The sequence below is a fragment of the Cherax quadricarinatus genome, chromosome 29 (genome assembly GCF_038502225.1).
Source record: "Cherax quadricarinatus isolate ZL_2023a chromosome 29, ASM3850222v1, whole genome shotgun sequence".
NCBI lineage: Eukaryota > Metazoa > Arthropoda > Malacostraca > Decapoda > Parastacidae > Cherax > Cherax quadricarinatus.
This window is the reverse complement of record NC_091320.1, coordinates 8,047,624-8,062,426: the sequence shown is the minus strand read 5'-3', so window position 1 is coordinate 8,062,426 and position 14,803 is coordinate 8,047,624.

Here is a 14,803-nt window from a genome sequence, read left to right as displayed (position 1 = left end):
AGCAGGTTCTTTACCGCTGCAATGATGATGGGTTACGTCCAGCAACTTCATACAAGTGCACAGGTAAGTAGATAAAACATGGGACGTCTCAGGACGTTAGTCCGTCTCCTTCAATTCTACTCGTTGGTTGGCAGGTGACCCATTCTGTCATTCCAAGCTGGAAAGAGAGACAGGTTACCCATTGCTTAAGAAATCACTCTCCATGATAAGTACAATACCTAAAAAACGTGGTGATTATTAAGACATTTGACATAGAGCAAGACTGAAAGGACTAAGCTCATTATTGGTCAAAAGTGAAACTTTCAACCAATAAGTCCACTAGAATATGAGCAGGCATGTACTTACAGTAGTGCTGGGAGCTGTGAGTCGAGTGATTACTGTTTGACCAGAGCCCCACACGTTACCTTTCGGGGGGGGGGAAGAGGGAGGGGAAGGGATAGCGGGCAATCAAACTATCACTTTCGGGGAGGGGGGAATAGCGGGAGCTGGACCTACCCTACCTTAACAAGTAGCCGGCAATGAAACTATTGTTACTGTATACTCCCTCGCTACTCCTATCTATTGAACTTTTCCCTCATACTCCCCCATACCAAGACTTATAGTCAAGGAGTATAAGAAGAATAGGCGAGGAAAAAGTTCTAACACGTGGAAGTCGCATAAGACAACAAATCTTCTACTGACTGTCACGACTTAACCAGTCAGAGAAATAACTGGATGAACCATTGATATACACAATATGGAACTTAAAAGGTTGGAGTGCCAAGGTCCACCTCAAGATACGACTGTTGGTTCCCTTAAAAGTTTCTAGGTATATCAAAGGTTTGTGATCCGTTTCTAAAATGAATTCTTTTCCCAGTAAATAAAATTTAAGCTTGGAGATACCCCACACAAGGGCCAAACATTCCTTTTCTATGGTGGAGTATCTCGTGTCTTCATGAGGGAAGTTTTAGATTTAATAAATATACAGGATCTAAGAGTGTGTGTATTTTGTGCAGTAAGCACCTGACGCCTATTGCAAGAACTATACTTCTTTGTAACCTGAGAATGCATGCTTGGCCAAAAATAAGTGTGCTTGAGCTTATGCCATGTCTTACGATGGGCCAAGTGTTGGGTCACTGGCAAATCATGAGCCATTTGAAGAACAGTCTCTCGACATGGTTTGGGAACAACAAGGAGGGAATTATCTATCACTGAAGAATGAGATTTAAATACAGATTTATATAGGATACCATTAATATATTCAAACTTATGAGATACGTATCTCCCATGGATAACTTTGTTGTTAAAAGCTTGATTATGACAATCCCGAAGTGAAGGGCAATTGCGCTGTATATTGACAAAGTCATCCTTGGACATAAAATCTGGGAAAATAAAAGGACTTACAGTGGGAGAAGAGGAGGTAGGAGAAGCCGGGGTTATGGTCTGAGCCCTAGTCACGACATTGAGAGTGCTGGAGGCAATACCCTTATTTTCACCTGACGAGTGGACAGGTGATCCTGCTACCTCACTATCGAGAGCAGTATCATCTGTTTCCACCCCCAAAATAACAGTACGAGATAATGCAGCTTCCGGTGTGGAATTGTTAAGGGGATTATTTAACTTGCAAGGAAGAACTGGAAAACATAGATCCACGGGTGGTGACGAAAGATCCGCCTCTGAAGGAAGAACGGCACCTTTAATGTTACCCATTATTATAGAACAAGTAATTGGGGCTAGTACCGCATTAGTCCAACCGGTGAACCATTTAGTTTTCAAGTAACAACGTATTGTAGGGAAAGTATTTTCATGACCCAAGAAATCTGAAAGAATAGAGGACACACGAGAGGTTTCAAAGTAAGGGAACAGTTTGTCCGAAATTACGATTCATGTACATCCAGTGTCAAGTAATATATCTGAGACTTTTATACCATTAACTGCTCCTGAACAGAAGGGTGCTTGGTCATTACCATCAACAAAACATCTTCCAACTTTCTCTATTTTCTTGGAAGGACAATCTGGACGTTTATGTCCGATACCACCACACCGATGACATGTTGGTATAATAGCTGGTGACTTTGCTTCTACTGTAGGCTTCTTAATCTTTGGCTCAGTTGAACCATTGCCCTTAAGGTTCGATCTCTTTAGGTCTTTATAGGAATTGTGAGCCTCAGCATACAAGTCAGCAGCCTCAGCAACTTCCTCAGCTTTAATCAGGTTATGTTCTCTAATGAATGTTCTTATCTGGTGGGGAAGAGCTGTCAGGAACTGGTCAGCAACCATGAAGTCTCTAAGAGATTCATAACTGTGATCAATTCCTGAACTCTCTATCCAAAAGCCGAACAAACGAAAGAGTGTTACCTGTAACTGCTGAAAGTTCTGGCCAAGCTGTAGGGTGGCATGCCTGAAATCTTTCCTGTAAGAATTAGTGGTTTTTTGATATGCTTTAAGGATTGCCTTCTTGAGTAGGTTGTAATTACATATGATATCCTGCGACAAAGTTGCATAGATATTCAAAGCTGTACCAGAAAATAACATTCCTAACCTGGTAGCCCAGGTGTCAGCAGGCCATTCACAGAGGGTAGCGGTATTTTCAAATCCGATAATGTATGAAGTAATGTCTTCACCCTCTGTGAAGGGAGGTAAATTAGGTGTTGGAATATGTGCACTAGCTGCATGATGTTCAATTACACCTTCCTCTAATTGTTGTTGTGTAAAAGTTAACTTTTTATTCTCTAATTCAAGGCGAGCTTTTTCGAACTCACGATCTTTTTCTCTCTCTCTTAACTCAAGTTCTCTAGCTTTATCCTCAACTTCTCTATCCTTTGCTCTTTCCTCAAGTTCTCTTAATTTAACTTGTTCCTCACGTACTTTAGCTTGTTCCTCATGTACTCTAGCTCTCTCCTCACGATCAAGTTTATCACGCTCCTTTTTGTCTTCTCTCTCTCTTTCTGTCTTTCATGGCTTTCTCTTTCGATTCTCTCTCTTTTTCTTCTTCTCTTTCGATTCTCTCTCCTTTTCCTCTTCTCTTTTGATTCTCTCTCTCTCCTTTTCCTCTTCTCTTTTGATTCTCTCTCTCTCCTTTTCCTTGTCTTTCCCTTTCTAACTGTCTCTCTTCTCTCTCAGTTCTCTCTCTTTCAATTCTTTCCTGGATCTTAGCACTAATGAAAGATTCTAAATTTTTCCCTGTTATTCCTAACTTCCAGCATTCATCCAAAAACTGATATTCCTCCATACTTGCAAGAACTTAAACTTTCAGGGGAAATGAAATGGGTATTAAAGAAAACGGAGGGTTCAATTCCTGCTCCACTCAAACTGCAAATAAACCAGAGGGCTCGATCCCTGCTTCAATTTAGCAATATGTATTAATGAAAACGAAGGGTTCTATGCCGGCTCCGAGCAAACAGTAAGTAGAATGGGGTCCCTTGACCATCCAATCTTCTCACCAATAAATCAAGAGTGTCCTACAACAGTTCCCTTGTAATAATAAAGAGCTCAATGAAACAAATTGTCACTGGAAAATCTCGGGTCCCTAGAGTCTAATCCTTCAAAGTGTTTCAAGCTCGAAAAAAAAAGGTGGCAGAATTAACTATTATATCCTGCCTGACTTGGCTTACAATAAATTGAGACTATAACAATCACCAAATCTTTTAAATACCTGTACTGTAGTTCTACCATAGAGAATGATTACTCATGGCTGGTGGTAACCGTCTGTGGTATGCGGCGTTGAAGTTCCAATGGTAGATTTGAGATGGAGTTGAATCTTGATTCAGTCGAGTCATATCCTGGCAAGGTCGCCACTTGTGAAGGCTCACTCAGCCCTGTAACAACTTCAGTTAGTATTACTAAGGCTGGCTCCTCCTCAGAAAAATTAATGCATAGAAAAAAAATAAAAACTGACAAACATAAACACTTTATTATTTAGAAAATATAAAATATAAAACACTTAAATATGAAATTTTGATCCTACATTAAAGAAAATGAAAAATGAAAAATATAAATGATATCTGAATTCAGCACTAATATATATATAAAACTTGGGTGTCTGGTGTTGGTGACACTGTGTGTTGTTGAAATCGCAGCCGCTGCTGATGATGTGGGGGGGGTCGCAGGTGTTGGTGACAACCCACCGGCTCATTCTTCACAGAGTCTATAGCCGTAAAATAATCTATCCGGATGACAGGAAATCAGGTTCTTTACCGCTGCAATGATGAGGGGGTTACGTCCTGCAACTTCATACAAGTGCACAGGTAAGTAGATAAAACATGGGATGTCTCAGGACGTTAGTCGGTCTCCTTCAATTCTACTCGTTGGTTGGCAGGTGACCCATTCTGTCATTCCAAGCTGGAAAGAGAGACAGGTTACCCACTGCTTAAGAAATCACTCTCCATGATAATTACAATACCTAAAAAACGTGGTGATTATTAAGACATTTAACATAGAGCAAGACTGAAAGGACTAAGTTCATTATTGGTCAAAAGTGAAGCTTTCAACCAATAAGTCCACTAGAATATGATCAGGCATGTACTTACAATAGTGCTGGGAGCTGTAAGTCGAGTGATTACTGTTTGACCAGAGCCCACTCGTCACTTTTCGGGGGGGGGGGGGAAGAGGGAGGGGAAGGGATAGCGGAAGCTAGACTGACCCTACTTTAACAAGTAGCCGGCAATGAAACTATTGTTACTATATACTCCCTCGCTACTCCTATCTATTGAACTTTTCCCTCACCAGGGAGATTAATTTAGGCCAGATTACCTTACGTTAGCTTTTGTTTAATTGGGTTATGTTAGCTGAGATTTCGTTAGGTTAGGTTATATTTAATAAGCATTGGTTTAATTAGGTTAGGTTAGTTAAATTAATATACTGATGGTCAGGTCAGATTAAGCCAGTATATGTTACATAAAGCTATAAAAAATGATAATTTTAAGCACAAACAGAAGTAAATAATCAACTGAACAAACCTGGCAGCGCTGTGTCGTTGTGAACACAGGCAATGTTAGAAGTAAGACACTTATCACTCATGGCGTAAAGATGGATTGTCCCATCGGTATACTGTACCTGGACAGGGATGACAGTGTACATCACTGTCAATTTGACTCACGAAATCGTAATGACACGATTGCAAACAAACCATACCCCGGCCGGGATTGAACCCGCGGTCAGTGAGTCTCAAAACTCCAGCCCGTCGCGTTAGCCACTAGACCAGCTAGCTGGTCTAGTGGCTGGAGTTTTGAGACTTTCTGACCGCGGGTTCAATCCCGGCCGGGGTATGGTTTTATCACTGTCAATTATTTGCCAACGAGAGACAGTGGATGACCTACTGATATAAATTTTATTGAAGATTAGGTGTGCACCAGTTAGGTGTGCGCCAGTTAGGTGTGCACCAGTTAGGTGTGCACCAGTTTAATGTTCATTACACCTGAAGGTGTGTATATGTCAGTGTATGTAGAAAAATAGTTCAGAGAACCGACAAGTTGATCGATTAAACATGTGCAACACTTGGTATCTTTACTGAAGAAACGTTTCGCCACACAATGGCTTCATCAGTTCTATTCCAAGAAGAACGGTGAAGATCAGAAGGTTTTTGAAGTAATCAGTCCCTCAGCCTGGAGTCCATGTAATCAGTCCAGCAATCTTTACAAGACGGACAAGATAGATTGATGGACCGATTACATCGACTCCAGGCTGAGGGACTGATTACCTCACACTCCTTTTAATCTTCACCATTTTTCTTTGTATAGAACTGATGGAGCCACTGTGTGGCGACACGTTTTCTCAATAAATATACCAAGTGTTATACATATGTCTAATTTATCATCTCAGTATATATACGCCAAAAGATTTCTTCATTTCCTGAGTTGAGAATTGTTTCTGGTTGTTAATAATAAACGTCCAATGTTTAGCCTCATAAACTTAACAGTTTAAACTATGAAGATGAGACACAAGTGCAGAGAAAGATATCATTATGGCAACGTAAGGCTCCCTGAACAGCACAACGCTGTCACAATAAAAGCTTGCTGAGCACCTGTCTTTCTTCATTACTGCCGGCAGAACGCAGGTGTATCCACTCTCAGATTTGTTCCTCTCATCAGACTAAGTGTCGCCACAGCTTCCCTCTGTCAGGGAAGAAAAATAGGTGGTGTCTCGCATCTCAGAATTTTGTTGACGAAGACTTTCTCTCTCAAAACTGCCAATTGTGGAGTGATTACTGATCCTGCGGATCCTGACTCCAGTAAGATGTCGATCATTAATACCGCTGTGGCGGACAGCGACATGGTAGGCTGGGAGGAAAAGCATGAGTAGTAGGAAGATGATGATGATGATGGAGAGAGAGATAGATAGAGAGATAAAGTGAGAAAGAGAGAGAGAGAGAGAGAGAGAGCACACCTCTTTATTAGAGAGACAGGAAGACTGTCTACGTTAGGAACCTCTTTAGACTACTGGAAAAAAACTGTTAGAAACATTTACGATAGATATACTAAAGTTAGGAAGACATTTACAATAGAGAGACATTTACAATAGATAAACAAATGTTAAGAAAACACTAGAGATGCTCTGAAAACGAAGAGTATATAGAGTACAGAAAGACAAGAATATTATCAAAATGCATCATCAGTCATGGGAAAACATAAGACAAGAAAACTGAATCGAGACAAAAACACATAACATTATCAGTGGCACAGACACATACGACACACACACACACACGTCAAGAAATTACAGAAAGTACAAAGGCTTGCAACAAGGCTAGTTCCGGAGCTCAGGGAAATGTCCTACGAAAAAAGGTTGAGGTAAGTCGGACTGACGACACTGGAGGACAGGAGGATCAGTGGAGACATGATAACGACTAACAAAATAATGCGTGGAATTAACAAGGTGGACAGAGACAGGATGTTCCAGAGAGGAGACAGTAACATGAGGTCACAATTGGAAGCTGAAGACTCAGACGAGTCACAGGGATGATAGGAAGTACTTCTTCAGTCACAGAGTCGTCAGGAAGTGGAATAGCCCAACAAGTGATGTAGTGGAGGCAGGAACCATATATAGTTTTAACACGAGGTATGACAGTTCAGGAGGCAGAGAGAGGACCTAGTAGCGATCAGTGAAGAGGCGGGGCCAGGAGCTGAGTCTCGACCCCTGCAACCACAATTAGGTGAGTACACACACACACACACACACACACACACACACCAAACAACAGGCCAAGGGTCTATCGACAAGTGCCTTTGATAACTAGTAACTACACACACAGACACGCAGAGACGCGCAAACCCCAACACACACACACACACACACACACACACACACACACACACACACACCAGGGGGAGAGTGGTGGAGCACCTGGAACGGAACAAGATTATAAATAACAAACAGCACGGATTCATGGAAGGCAAATCCTGTGTCACAAACCTTCTGGAGTTTTATGACAAAGTAACAGAAGTAAGACAAGAGAGAAAGGGGTGGGTTGATTGCATTTTCTTGGACTACAAGAAGGCCTTCGACATAGTTCCTCACAAGAAATTAGTGCAGAACCTGGAGGATCAGGCGCTTGTAACAGGAAGGGCACTGCAATGGATCAGAGAATACCTGGCAGGGAGGTAACGAGTTATGGTGCGTGATGAGGTATCACAGTGGGCGCCTGTGACGAACGATGTCCCACAGTGATCAGTCCTAGGACCAGTGCTAGTTTTGGTATATGTGAATGACATGATGGAAGGGATAGATTCATAGGTGTCCATGTTCGCAGATGATGTGAAGTTAATGAGGGGAATTAAATCAGATGAGGATCAGGCAGGACTACAAAGAGACCTGGACAGGCTGAACACGTGGTCCAGCAACTGGTTTCTCGAAGTCAACCCCGCCAAATGCAAGGTCATGAAGATCGGGAAAGGGCAAAGAAGACCACAAACAGAGTATAGGCTAGGTGCCCAAAGACTGCAAACCTCACTCAAGGAAAGATCTTGGAGTAAGCATAACACCGAGCACTTCTCCGGAAGCACATATCAACCAGATAACTGCTGCAGCATATGGGCGCATGGCAAACCTGAGAATAGATGAATGGTTCAGAGAACCGACATGTTGATAAATTAGACACATGTGCAACTCTTGGGTATCTTTATTGAGGAAACGTTTCGCCACAAAGTGGCGAAACGTTTCCTTAATAAAGATACCCAAGAGTTGCACATGTGTCTAATTTAACAACATGTCGGTTCTCTGAACCATTCATCTACAATCCTGTCAGACACTGCAACTTCTTGGGATCTTAATACTTGGGAATTCTTCACTTGCCTAATTCTTGGGCACGACCTACTTCCACATTGAACAAATGTAACACCACCTATGACTGCTGCACCTCTCCTGCCTACGGTTTATAAGCTCCTTCTCCGCACGTATGCCGTATTCTATTCAAGATTGATGGACTGACAACATCGACTCGAGGTTGAGGGACTGATTACCTCATTCTCCTCCTGTTCTTCAAGATTCTCCTTTGTATGGACTGATGAAGCCACTGTGTGGCGAAACGTTTCCTCAATAAAGATACCAAAGAGTTGCACATGTGTCTAATTTATCAAACCTGAGAATAGTATTCCGATACCTTAGTAAGGAATCGTTCAAGATGCTGTACACTGTGTACGTCAGACCCATACTTGAGTATGCAGCACCACTTTGGAACCCACACCTGGTCAAGCACATCAAGAAATAAGAGAAACTGCAAAGGTTTACAACAAGGCTAGTTCCAGAACTAAGGTGAATGTCCTATGAAGAAAGGTTAAGGGAAATCGGTCTGACATCACTGGAGGACAGGAGGGTCAGGGGAGACATGATAACGACATACAAAATGCTGCGTGGAATGGACAAGGTGGACAGAGACAAGATGTTCCAGAGATGGGACACAGAAACAAGGGGTCACAATTGGAAGCTGAGGACTTAGATGAGTCAAAGGGATGTTAGGAAGTATTTCTTCAGTCATAGAGTAGTTAGGAAGTGGAATAGTCTGGCAAGCGATGTAGTGGAGGCAGGAACTATACATAGTTTTAAGACGAGGTATGATAAAGCTCATGGAGTAGGGGGAGAGAGGACCTAGTAGCGGTGGGTGAAGAGGCCGGGCCAGGAGCTGAGTATCGACCCCTGCGACCACAATTAGGTGAGCACAATTAGGTGAGTACACACACACACACACACAAGACACTGTACACCGTGTATGTCAGGCCCATACTGGAGTATGCAGCACCTGTTTGGAACCCGCACTTGATAAAGCACGTCAAGAAACTAGAGAAAGTACAAAGGTTTGCGACAAGGTTAGTTCCAGAGCTAAGGGGAATGTCCTATGAAGAAAGATTAATGGAAATCGGCCTGACGACACTGGAGGACAGGAGGGTCAGGGGAGACATGATAACGACATATAAAATACTGCGTGGAATAGACAAGGTGGACAAAGACAGGATGTTCCAGGGAGGGGACACAGAAACAAGAGGCCACAATTGGAAGTTGAAGACACAAATGAGTCAGAGAGATAGTAGGAAGTATTTCTTCAGTCATAGAGTTGTAAGGCAGTGGAATAGCCTAGAAAATGACGTAGTGGAGGCAGGAACCATACACAGTTTTAAGACGAGGTTTGATAAAGCTCATGGAGCGGGGAGAGAGAGGGCCTAGTAGCAACCGGTGAAGAGGCGGGGCCAGGAGCTAGGACTCGACCCCTGCAACCACAAATAGGTGAGTACAGTGGGTGCAGACATGGGTGACAAGGCTCAGAGAACCTTAGTGTTTTTAAAGGCATGCAGTAACTGCTAGCAGTAATCACTGGTAGTGACAATATCAGTGAACAATCCTACGAGTGATAACTAAAGTTATTAGTTAAAAAAAGTCGAGAGGAAGCCTGAAGTCATTAATATTTCAAAGTGCCAAACCGTTGTGAGTCTATTAGGCACTGTTGTTACACAGATTCAAACATACAAAGATCAAAGTGAGTGTGGAAGCGGGTGTTCAAGAATTACCAGCGTTTGGTTAACTAGTGAAATATGGGGCACCATACAGTAAGAGTGAAAAAGCTAATAAGCAAAAGGAGAAAGGAAAAATAAAATATACAACAGGGGAAGGTGGCAGTAGTAGGCCTGCCGAGGCAGTGACGTCACAACAAGTTGTGTGCCATTATACATATAAAGTGAAGTGTATATAATGTGAAGTGTATACTATCATAAGTGAAAAGTGAAATTGCGTGAGGAACGCGGGATGTATGAGCATATATGGTTATAAACATCACGGGTGAAGGATCTCCAAAATAGTGATTTAAGGCCTATGTACGACGACTACATCATCAGCATCTGGCAATTTGTCACCGCACCGTGGCCAGTGCAAGTATTACTCATCTATTGTGGTTTGCATGGAACGGGCTTTGGATCTGGTCTTGCATCACTGTTAGATACTGGTCACTCACTCCTGCAAGCTATTACCAGAATTAGAGTAGAAATAGCATAGATAAACTGAAGATAGTGTTGACGAGAGTGTGAGGGGTAGCGTAGTATTACTACCGGTAGGAAGCTAGGAAGTTCTCTCTCAATGTGAACAAGGAATAGGATAACCAGCAATAATTGATACTTAAATCCAGAAAGGGCAATAAGTGGAGAGAGTAGCATTACTAGGAAAGACAGCTGGGCCTAAATTTGAGCCTACATGACAGAGAGGTATAACGGATCTTTCAACCACACACCCTACCCCCCTAACCATCTCTCCCTTACACACACACAAGGGTAGACACTCATAGAAGCTTTAGAACCTAGTAGCAATTTCTGCTTTTCATAACTCAGAATTACTGGTTTGTATTAGCAGTATCTCCCCATCATACCTCCCCCATACACATGAACACACACATGTACACACACACACACACCTGCACTAGGCAAATACATACACACACACACACACACATGCACACACATGCACACACATGCATACACATGCACACACATGCATACACATGCACACACACACACATGCACACACACACATACACATACACGCACACACATGCACACACAGCACACATACCCGACACACACACACACACCACACACACACACCACACACACCACACACACACACACCACACACACACACCACACACACACACCACACACACCACACACACACACACACACGCACACACACACACGCACATACACACACACCCACACACACACACACCCACACACACACACCCACACACACCCTCCACCACTTGACACAAACACTTGACACCAACACGTACCCCCCTCCCATAACCACCTCTCCCCCTTCCCTAACCACCTCACCTTAGCTACCTACCCCTCCTGCAAACCACCTAACCCCTCCCCAAACCGTCTAGCCCCCCCAACTACCTCCCTCCCTCCAATAACCATCCTCCCCCTCCCCCATAACCATCCATCCACTCTCTCCCTCAAACCATCTAACCCCCTCCCCCAACTATCTCTGCCCCTCCAATAACCATCCTACCCCTCCCCCACAACCATCCATCCCCTCTCCTCCTAACCATCTATTTCCCTCCCCCTAACCACCCATCCCCCCTTCTGTGGAGCAACGGGGGAACCTAGAACCAGGATGAGGACAAGGGGCTCCAAGGAAGAATCTGGGAGGGAGGAATGGGAGGAAGACTGGGGAAGGAGACTAGATGAGCTGGAAAGGAAGATGGAAGAGAGGTTAGCAGCAGAATGCAGAAGGTGGAAGCAACAGGCCACAGCAGCAGAAATCAAGATAGAGAGATTAGAAGAGGAGCTGAGACATCTGAAACACCACAGAGTCAAAGATATTACAGAAGTAGCATCAGCAATGGCTACATCAAACACAGACAACAGGTCTGAAGGAAGCATGGAAACTAAACTGTATGCAGAGTTCCTGTCAAACCCACATTGGGCCAAAACAAAGACAGGGAGCACACTAGGACAGAATGAGAGGTTGGAAGACATTGAAGGAACTAGGACATGTGCAAGGACCTTACCAGATACCTGTGGGGGCCAGGAACAGGTGAGCAGGAAGGACAAACCAAGAAGCATAGGGGCCATAACTAGGGAAGGGACTGAAGGAAGGAACACTCCACGGGAAGGAACTAAGACACAGAGGATGCAATGGTAGTCACAGTGGGAGGTGGAAAGGGAGAGATCCGTGTTTGTCTATGGGTTAGACGAAGCTAAAGGGTAAACTTATGATAAAAGAAAGCAGGAGGAGAAAAAAGCGATTGAAGATATCATGAAGGTGATAGGCGAGGGGGACATGACCCAGGTGGCAAATTTTCAGAGAATTGGGTGGTTCACAAAGAAAAGGAATCGGCCTCTCAAAGTAATTTTCAAGGCAGAATCAACCCGAACCATGATCCTGCAGGAGAAAGCAAGGCTGAGAGGCAAGCAGGAGTTCCGGAGTGTGTACCTCGACCGAGACAGAACACAGGACAAAAGGAAGACAATGAAAGAGAGAGTTCAAAAACGAAAGGACAAATGGGAGGAAATGAAAAAGGAGAACAGAATAACCCAGGATCAAATGGAAGGACAAACACAACCCCCAGAAACACCTGCAGAAGGACTCCAGCCACGACACCCCCAAGGCAACTGAACAATCCAAACCAACCATCACACACCGATCCCTCTGTTTCCACCCCCCACACCACAGTTACAGTATTAGAACAGAAGTTGAAGGTTTGGTACTCAAATGCAGATGGATTAACGAATAAACATGAGGAATGGCAAGAAAGAATCAATGAGAAGTCCCCAGACATCATAGCAGTTACAGAAACAAAACTCACGGGGACAATAACCGATGCAATCTTCCCACCAGGATACCAGATCATGAGGAAAGATAGAAGGGACAGGGGTGGAGGTGGGGTTGCTCTGCTCGTAAAAAACAGATGGAAATTCGAGAAAATGGGAGGCATAGACGAGACGGGAGAAGGAGACTACATAGTAGGTACACTTCAGTCTGGGGAGCACAAGGTGGTCATTGCAGTGATGTATAATCCACCACAGAACTGCAGGAGGCCAAGAGAGGAATATGAAGAGAGCAACAGAGCAATGGTGGACACACTTGCTGAGGTGGCAAGAAGAGCTCACTCCAGCAAAGTTGCTGGTTATGGGGGATTTCAACCACAGGGAGATTGACTGGGAAAACCTGGAGCCACATGGGGGTCCCGAAACATGGAGAGCCAAGATGTTGGACGTGGTGCTGGAAAACCTCATGCACCAACATGTTAAGGACACTGCCAGAGTGAGAGGGGAGGATGAACCAGCAAGATTGGACCTTGTGTTCACTCTGGGCAGTTCAGACATTGAGGACATCACATATGAGAGTCCCCTAGGAGCTAGCGACCACGTGGTTCTGTGCTTTGAAAACATAGTAGAGTTGCAAGTGGAGAGAATAACAGGACTTGAATGGGAAAAGCCTGACTATAAAAGAGGGGACTACATAGGGTTGAGGAACTTCCTGCAGGAAGTTCCATGGAACAGAGAACTGGCAGGAAAGCCAGTAAACGAAATGAAGGAATACGTGACAACAAAATGCAAGGAGGCAGTGGAAATGTTGATTCCCAAGGGCAACAGTAACAACGGGAAGACCAGAACGAGCCCCTGGTTTACCCGACGGTGTAAGGAGGCAAAAACAAAATGCAATAGAGAATGGAAAAAGTACAGAAGGCAGAGAACACATGAAAATAGGGAGATCAGTGGCAGAGCCAGGAATGAGTACGCACAGGTAAGGAGGGAGGCCCAACGACAGTATGAAAATGACATAGCATCGAAAATCAAGACTGACCCGAAACTGTTGTATAGCCACATCAGGAGGAAGACAACAGTCAAAGACCATGTGATCAGATTGAGGACAGAAGGTGGAGAACTCACAAGAAATAATCAGGAGGTATGTGAGGAGCTGAACAGGAGATTTAAGGAAGTTTTTACAGTAGAGACAGGAAGGGTTGTGGGAAGACAGCACAGAAGGGAACATCAAGAGGGAATATACCAACAAGCGTTGGATGACATACGAACAACTGAGGAGGAGGTGAAGAAGCTCTTAAGTGACCTTGACACCTCAAAGAGATGAGACTGGACAACATCTCCCCATGGGTCCTTAGAGAAGGAGCAGAGATGCTGTGCGTGCCTCTAACCACAATCTTCAACACATGCCTTGAAACTGGGCAACTACCTGAGAAATAGAAGACAGCTAATATAGTCCCCATATTTAAGAAAGGAAACAGAAATGAGGCACTAAACTACGGACCTGTGTCTCTGATATGTATTGTGTGCAAAGTCATGGAGAAGATTATCAGGAGGAGAGTGGTCGAACACCTGGAAAGGAACAAGATTATAAATGAAAACCAGCATGGGTTCATGGAAGGCAAATCTTGTATCACAAATCTCCTGGAGTTTTATGACAAGGTAAAAGAAGTAAGACACGAGAGAGAGGGGTGGGTAGATTGCATTTTCCTAGACTGCAGGAAGGCCTTTGACACAGTTCCCCACAAGAGATTAGTGCAGAAGCTGGAGGATCAGGCGCATGTAAAAGGGAAGGGCACTGCAATGGATAAAGGAATACCTGACAGGGAGGCAGCAACGAGTCATGGTACGTGAAGAGGTATCACAGTGGGCGCCTGTTACGAGCGGGGTCCCACAGGGGTCAGTTCTAGGGCCAGTGCTATTTTTGATATATGTGAACGACATGTGTCCCTGTTCGCAGATGACGTGAAGTTGATGAGAAGAATTAAATCGGACGAGGATGAGGCAGGACTGCAAAGAGACCTGGACAGGCTGGACAAGTGGTCCAGTAACTGGCTTCTCGAATTCAATCCAGC